The following is a 9,010-nucleotide window of genomic DNA, read 5'->3' as shown; positions in this document are numbered from 1 at the left end:
ATATATATATATATATATATATATATATATATATATATATATATATATATATATATATATAGACACAGAGACGGTGTGGTCACGCCTGGAACACCCTTTATCATAAGGTTAGCACAATCAAGTGTGACTGCTGACTAAGCAACAGTTATATTAAAAACAAAAAATAGATATCCATAAATGCATTTAACTGGAAATCACGTCCGACATTTTCGACTCCAGTCTGTGTATCTGTAATTTTAATACATATCAGTTCTTTAATATTCCGCCAGCTCCAGAAATGCAACAGGTAGGTGCAGGTAAGCCGTACATCAATGATTAGGTGCCCCTCCTCCCCGCCCACTAGTGTGCCAGAGTGGTATGTCAATAGAAAATAAAAATCCGTGTAAGTTTGTGATAGCGATTTAATTGAAATTAAGCAACTAAGTTTGTGAGTGTTACACAATTTCGTTAACATCTATATTTGCCATCACAGTAATTTAAATATTTATATACGTCAAGGTAATTATTGAGATACGACTATATGTTAAATGCTGACTTTCCGAAAATTAAAAGAAAACGATACACCTAAAGTAGACCCTTTAACACAAAATGCAATCAAACAGAAAATCTCATAATAACGAGAACGTTTTTCCCATAGGGAGCCGCGACGTAGCCTTTTGACTTGCTAATAATAGCAGCCAAATCCTACTCAAATCGAACCCTATTTTCATTTTCAAAAATAAAGTTAGTGATTGGATGATGTGACAATCATTATAATACAAAACCGATGGGATAGACATGGTGGGAATGTTTTTGATAAGAAGGGTTGTTCAATTGGGGTTGACAAGCTGAGCCCAAACAAAAACCGAAATGTTTTATAATAAACAGGGAGAAATCATTGATAATTACAATAATAATAAAGTTTTTACAATAACTACACAGGATCAATTGTTACAAAAACCTGTTACACACTAAAATGGGTTACACAATAAAAAGTCCGTACGTGTGTGAGTGTTTGTGAGTATATATGTTGTTAGTAATTATGGAAATTAAACGTCGACGTTTTTAACAAAGTTGGGTAGTTCCGCCCTTGTCCGTGAGTTTGTTGGTCGGTCGACGAAGAGGCAATGTATGTTGTGGACACGTTCTCAGGCTGTCTGCTACTTTTTTCAACTGAACAAGCGCTGAAATAGTTTCACACTAAATTACGTTCATATCTTTGAAAGAAAGAAGGTGGGAGCGATGGGGAGTAGTTAATTTATAGCACCAACAAAGTCAACTGTCAATACACCACGTACTTCGAACGAAAATTATTACAGATCAGAAAATAAGAGCAAGAAGCAATTACATGATATCTATATATACATGACAGCAGATAACCTAAATGGTTAGAGGCGTACGAGGAAAGATATTCTGTACACACGCAAAAAGGAGAGAAAAAACAATGACATAGGTGTGGTTTTAAATTTCGGTAATTGACACGGAGAGAAAGAAGGAAGGAAATCAATAAGAGTTAACTTTTAGGGTAATGGTAACACGAGTTATGAAAGAAAATGATAATTAGTGCGTGGAACAGTGGTCGCGTCCTTATTTGAAAAATATATAAACATACATAAATATATACATACATGCTTGTATACATATATACACACTTAAGTTTAAAACATGTAAAAAGATGGCAATCGATGATGCATGTTCATTTCTAGAGTTTGTTTATAGTGAAATTTCGTGTTATTATAAACAAAACTTAATAGAATCGTTAAACAGATGTCAACCAACCTCCCAGTTTGTTTCCTTCTCCGAGGGCGGCGCAATTACACAATATATATAGATATATATATGTGGGGGAAAAAAAATATTGCCAGCCCCTTGCGTATATCACAACTGCAACAAATTCTAACTGGTGTTGATAAGATATCCGGGCAGAAACAATAAAATGTCGTAATTCATCAGTTAATCAATAGATAAGTTATTTAAAACTCCGACCGTCTTCATATCAGTGAAAAGGAAAGCTCTGACAGAGAGTGAACAGTAAAATACGATCGGCGTGCGTTGTCAGATGCTCCCACAGACGTCCATGTTGTTACGGCCTTCGCAAAGCAGACTTCCCGTTTCAATAAAAGTCTGGCGAAAGGGAGACTAATGTGATGCCATTATCAAAGCCTGACATATAAACTGTTTCAAAACTGAAAGTAAATTTACTAATGTTTTGGTGAGTTGGCTCAGACGTTAGCACGCCGAACAAAATGATTAGCGATATATCTTCCGGCTTTACGTTCCGGGTTCAAATTCCGCCCAAGTCGACTTCGCCATTTACCCATTCGGGATCGATATAATAAGTACCAGTCAAGCACTGGGGTCGATGTAAGCGACTCCCTCTAAACTTCAGACCTTGTGCCTATAGTGGACAGAAGTATTTGAAATCTTGTCTTTTGCTTTTTCGTTTTTTTTTTTTTGTTTTTGTTTTCTTTCAGTTATTCGGAATAATTTTAAAATTAATAAATATAAATTTGGTTTTATTTTAAATTCATTTTTTTTTTCCAGTTATTAATTCAAAATTATTTAGATATCAATAGATAATTTTAGATTTATATTAATACAATTTTTTTATCAATTATTAATCCAAAATTATTTTGAAATCGAATAATAATTATTCTAAAATTATTCTAAATTTTCTTTTCAGATATTTCATTTAAAATATTTTTGACATCAGAAAATACGATTTTAATTTTGCTATATTCTTATTAATTTTTTTATTAGTTAATAAGTTATGTTGGAAATCCCTAATACAATTTTAATTTTATTTTACTTAAAAACTCTTTCCATTTAATTTTTTTTTTAACTCATCTAAACTCATTGCATTTTATGAAAACATAGAAGGGAGATAATTAAATAAGAACTAGATTTAAGTAAAGGGACATAAATTGGACAATCAGAGAGTTTTGCTTCAATTCAAAGCTGAAAAGACACTTCTCTGATCAAAGGCATTCCAGCCGTGATAACCCACACACCACCACCACCACTCGACTTTGTTTTCTTCTTTTGTTTTTTAAGCCTAAAGCCTAGTTTTTTTTCTGGACAAAGTGTCTTTTTTTAAAATAGTGAGCGTAATTTGAGAGGGATTTGTCTGGTGACTAATTCTAGCTAACTCATTGAGGTTCCTTCGATGGTTCGCGAGTAATCTGATCTATCGTTATGTGCGTGTACGTGTGCATGTGTGTGTGATTGAGCGAGCGTGTGTGTGTGTGTGTGTGAAAGTATTGTGATAGACATTCTCTGTGTAACATCAGTATTTTTTTTTTTTACCATTGTAGGAAGATGGCCAGTCTCTGCACAAGCTGAGTTTTGCAGACGATAGCGTTCTAATAGTGAAGGACTGCAAAGCAGAACTCTGACAACTCATCATCAACCGGGAAAAGAATCGAGAGCGTGTAGTGTGGGGGTCGGCTCGGGAAGAGTATCAGCCATGATGTCATAACAAAAGATGTTTTCAATAAAGAAATGACTGGAAAGGTTTGTCAGACCGCCCCGTGGTCACGGCAGACAAAATGGAGAAGGTGTGTCGAGGGAGATGCTTGTTTATGTCTTTGAGAATGTCACGGATGCCCGGCTGCTTCCACATCCACCACGTTCGCTCTCCTTTTCCTTCCATGCGATGTGGAGCATAATTCTTTCTTGTGCTCATTGCAATGTTCCAGTAGCAAAGCAAGGAAGGGAGAGAAGTCCGTCTGCTGTATAAACTTGTAAATGCTTGAAGGCCAGGATAGGGGTTGCAAGCTAAAGGGATGCTCCGTGGGGGAACATACATTAACTACACCACTGTATTGCTCTTAGTTTGCAGTTATGCTTCTTTTATTATTTTTCTTTTTGTCAGATTACGGTTTAAGAATCTAGATTTCTTCTTTCGCAAAATATGCATTTTTTAAATGACAGTAAAAAAATCTGAAAATCGGCTATAATAATATAGTTTTCTAGTCTTATTGCTATGAAAGTATGATGCTGTGGAGAAAAAAATTCGAGGAAAAAGTTACAGAAGTTTAAAAATCGAAAAACTGTATTTTTAGCCAATAACGAGACAGAAATTTTCTGCGTTTAGCGGAGTGGTGTCAACTGTAAGGTTGTACCCTGTGAAATTTATAGTTTAGCGTCTGACCTTTTCATTGTAGGTTTCTAAATAAACAGAAATACCTATTAAAATCAACATGTATCATACTGTTTCTTTTGTCTCTTCATTGATCGTATTTTAAATTCTTTTTAATTTGTTATATTTGTCTATATGTGCTTACTTTGTACGTATTTCAGTATTATGTATACCTGTCATGTATTTGTGTACAGCATTAATATATAAGTGCGTGTGTGTGTGTGTGTGTGTGTGTGAAAAGGTGCGTCTGTCTCCAAAACTTCAAAGTTGAGTAACGTTTTCATGCTTGGATTAGTGAACTACGGTAAGAATCATACTGGTCAACAGAGAATTTGTCCTAAGAAAAAGAATACCTGTATCTTGTATGTTTTCAAAAATAATGTCAAATTATCTGTCTCACCCACAGTTTCTCTGTTCTACGATATCCCTGTCAGTTCCTGTTGCGGGGGCTAAATTTCATTTAAGCTGTTGAAATGTGAAGCTAATGGTTTAAGAAATACTCCCAATTAAAATGTTTATGAATAGAATTAACCTAGTAAAATCATAAATCCAGCTATCTGAGTCAATGAGTCCCTGAAGCTTGGCAATGCTGAGTCGAGGAGTCACCGATGCTTCGTCAGTACTGTGCTTGAAGTGTAGTGTGCGGTTGTGTACTGAGTTCACATATTCCATTCACCTCCATAATGCCAAGAAGCTGTATAAACATCGCAAGCAATATTTGCTATATATGAAAAATATGTAAAATATTAAGACACTTGACGAAAAATATCTATAATAAAATTCTAATTGATAAATATAAATTTTTATGAAAACAAAACAGGCGAGTGAAGTAAATCTCGTGGTGTGAAGAATCAACACAACATGCGGGTGAAGTGAAACACAATACAACGTGCAGTTGTCATGGTAACAAGCTGTTAATGCCTCGCTGTCTGTTGATTGGCTAAAATTACCCAAATTTGCTGACTTTAATTCCAAATAACATCAGATTCTTTAATTTACGAGATAAAGTAATTGGTTGATCGTAATCAAAATTCAGAGTTGCATCGATACACCGAAATCGAAAGCAATCTGGGCAAAATTAAAGGGGGCTCATTTTGCGAATTAAAGAAACACTAGATTCCGGTTTTATGGCTCCACTTTGATATCTTGAGGGCTTCTAGCGGAATGAGCAAGCGTTCTGATCAGCCTCCCGTTTAGGCATAACTTCCATCTCTCTCCCATCAGTCCAGCAGCCCTCTCTGAAATGGATCATAGACACAGCTTTACCTTCTAACTAAACGATATGTAAAAAATTACTTTATCCTTCTAATACCTCTCGTAAATAATATATTTATAACTCAACATGCAGTTTCATTTCTCCTATTTCATACATATATCTGATTGATAACGTTGGCAAATATAATTTACGTATATCTGACATATTAAACTGCGACAGAATTCATGAAGGTCATCTTGTAAATTAACCAAGAGGAGTGGGAGTGAGAGAGCGAGTGAGTCAGTGAGTAAGTAAGGGATGGAGGAGGAGGTAACTAATAATTTGCGACACACTGACAAATGGCGGAATATCATGTGACACAGCCACCGTTTTGCAACAAGAGGAAAAATATATAAACTTTGTTAACTGTAACTTCAACATAAATAGCAATATCTGGGGCTTGTGTACATGCGCGCGCGTGTGTGTATGAACGTATGTATGTATGTATCATATACGTGTGTATGTTTTATATATATGGATACATACATGGATGTATATGTATATATATGTGTACATATGTGTGTATATGTATGTGTGTACTTATGCGTGCCTGCATGCACGTCGTTATATGTGTATGTGTGTACTTCTGTATTATATATGTAAGTATGCATGCGTTTATGTGCGTGTATAAATATGTGTGTGAATGTGAGTAAGTGTATGCATGTAACTATATACAATTTATACATAGGCAATTAAACTTACAACGTGTGTACCTTCTCAGTATTCATCAAACTAAAAGACATATTAGTATACTCAAACCAAAAGATAGAAATATTTAAAGTATTATAAACAAAAATTGCCTATGGTGCATGTATGAAGGGGATGGACAAACAAGGAAAGAAAAGGAGACACACTGCCAATTATAGAGTATATGGATATATTTCTTCGTTCTAAAAATAATACACTCACGCAAGGAATACCACATGAGTGATGAAAAATGTATCGGTTTGTGGAAAGACTCGTGTTATGGTTTGTATAATTGGACTTCACTTTTGATTCCATGTTTCCAGAGACCTACATCATACTTGAGTTGAGACCAAGTTAGTTTTGTTCTTTTTTCCTCAGCCTGCTTCCACTTTGAAAGCTCGGGGCTTCTCTATGCACTTGTTATTTCCATACACATCACGGTGAAGTCTTCTTTCTTGCACACTGTATCTGATTCATCTAATAATCAGTTTTTCTTTGAGTTCATTTAGACGCTTTCGTTCATGCATATTAACATGACACATCCAACAACGCATGCTGGTTTCTTTTCTTCCTACTATTTACAAATCCTCTGCATTCAAAGCCTATGTCTTTACTGTTGCAGTATGACAGTTCTTATACCAGCATCAAATAATCTGCACTTCACTTTTGCAATCTGGAATACGTCACGCCTCCTACCTTCAGTCGTAGAACATTGACAAACCGCTTGTTTTCTGCCTTTCCTCACGCTAAGAATACCTAATGTCTAGCTTCTACTCTAATTATTCGATATTGTTCTCAACTGCCATCCTTCCTTTATTCCAGTATTTCCTGGTCTGCTTCTTACTTTTTATGACTCTGTAGCAGGAATATTTAGCAAAAAAACCCTCAAGAATACGATCGCAAAACCATTCAAGATTTCGTGTGGAGCTAACAACAATTTTATTTTCGGCGAGCTTTTCTGAACCAGACCACCACTATATATTCAGTGCCTTTTAGCCACCAACGACAGACAGTAGACATCAGACCGGTCACAGAAAATAGCAGACGGTAGTAGAATTAACAACTAAGAGCGCTCACTACAACTGCTATTATCATATCTAGTCCAAGAACAATAAGTATTGCACTATCGCGGTGTTTGTCGCGCGTTGTAATGATATTTTTTTTACGATGAAAATAAATATTTTTTTTTAAATCAAAAATCTCAAACAGATTCCAGTGTTCTTTATCATAACAACTCCATATTTTACTGTTTTACTATCACATCATTTTTCGTCTAACTGGAACCAAATCTGGCTTCTAACTCACCCCAACAGCTTGTTTCCTAGAAATTCCCAGTTGTTCTGTTGGTTAGCAGTCTTTCAAGATGACAAACACCAGCTCCCGCGGAATTTTGTCAGTGAACAGGTCGCGGTCTCAAAGCGACGAAAATATTTTGACAAATTAAATTTAAATGTTGAAGTAAATCTAACGGTTTTTGTGTGTTTCTTAAATGGCTTATAAACACCTTCCACGCTGCAATTGTTTTCGTTCTAACACACGATCTCAGATCAGGTCACTTGCTATACAAGTACATCTCCGTAAAGTTATCTTAATTTTATAAAACATAGCATTTTATCATCTCCACGTTTCACCTTACGGAGCGCTTACTCTAGGGCTTGGTCTCCACCTGTGTATAACATTGCTTCATCCTATAAATATCTATCTGTTTCTCCATCTTGTCAAATGGTCCAGCACGTGGTTCTCTAAAACCAATTCTAATCGATGGTTCCTTAAACTTTAATATCTAAGTGTATAAATATTCTTTATTTGCATTTGAAATAATATTTTACTCTTCAATAAATCGAAACAGAAACAACAGCATTTTAAATATTTCTGAAAGTGAAATAAGTAATGGCTGCAAATTCGAACAAAATATATTTATTCATATATATCAAATATAAAGGAAATCTAAGAAAATAATAATGAATAATTGAATAAATAAGAACCGCCCTTTGTAAGTCACTTAGCCGTAACCAGTTTCTGAATAAATAAAAATATAGTTAAAAAGTGCTTTTAAATGAATAGCTTTTCTTCAATTGAATCCTTTCTAATATAGGCATAAGACCTGAAATTTTGGTGGGAAAGGACTAATCGATTACATCGACCCCAGTGCTCAACTGGTATCTATTTTATCGATCCCAAGAGGATGAAAGGCAACGTCGACCTCGGCGGAATTTGAGCCTAGGACATAAATGGCCGAAATTTCTTCTATTAAGTTGAATAAAAAAATTCGTTTTTTTTTCACAGATTTTTCTTTTCTTTTACAGATTCTGAATCTCTAATGTTTAAAACATAAAAAATTGAAAGTTTTTAGGGTAAAAACCCCCAAAAACAGCAGCCCTAAACGAAATTTAAGAGGTGCTGACTTTGTTGTCATACAGGCGTAGGAGTGGCTGTGTGGTAAGTAGGTTGCTTACCAACCACATGGTCCCGGGTTCAGTCCCTTGGGCAAGTGTCTTCTACTATAGCCTCGGGCCGACCAAAGTCTTGTGAGTGGATTTGGTAGACGGAAACTGAAAGAAGCCTGTCGTATATATGTATATATATATATATATATATGTATGTGTATGTATGCGTTTGAGTGTCTGTGTTTGTCCCCCCCCCCACCCCAAACACGCTTGACAACCGATGCCAGTGTGTTTGCGATCCCCGTAACATAGCGGTTCGGCAAAACTGACCGATAGAATAAGTACTAGGCTTACAAAGAAGAAGTCCTGGGGTCGATTAGCCCGACTAAAAGGCGGTGCTCCAGCATGGCCGCAGTCACATGACTGAAACAAGTAAAAGAGTAATTCCTTGCAACACGAGGGGACCACGCAGAGATTTCCCACGTTGATTTCAAAGTGAGATTTGGAGATTTCGCAGCTGTTTTTTTTAAAGTTTCAGCAACGATGGAGAGGTCTTACAAG

The 9,010-nt window shown here is 35.7% G+C and overlaps 1 protein-coding gene across 1 annotated transcript in view; it reads right to left on the bottom strand.

The window, feature by feature from the left end:
* LOC106883236 (protein MON2 homolog) overlaps positions 1-2,097 on the bottom strand; it is a 690,047-nt gene extending 687,950 nt beyond the window's left edge. Inside the window, exon 1 of the mRNA XM_052972014.1 lies at positions 1,759-2,097. The gene's annotated coding sequence lies outside the window, so the exon portion shown is untranslated. The remainder of the gene's footprint in view (positions 1-1,758) is intronic.
* Between the last annotated feature and the right edge of the window lie 6,913 nt (positions 2,098-9,010).

Source organism: Octopus bimaculoides, chromosome 11 (assembly GCF_001194135.2).
Source record: "Octopus bimaculoides isolate UCB-OBI-ISO-001 chromosome 11, ASM119413v2, whole genome shotgun sequence".
Lineage (NCBI taxonomy): Eukaryota > Metazoa > Mollusca > Cephalopoda > Octopoda > Octopodidae > Octopus > Octopus bimaculoides.
Note: the sequence above shows the minus strand (reverse complement) of the source record. Positions and strands in the feature narration are given on the sequence as shown.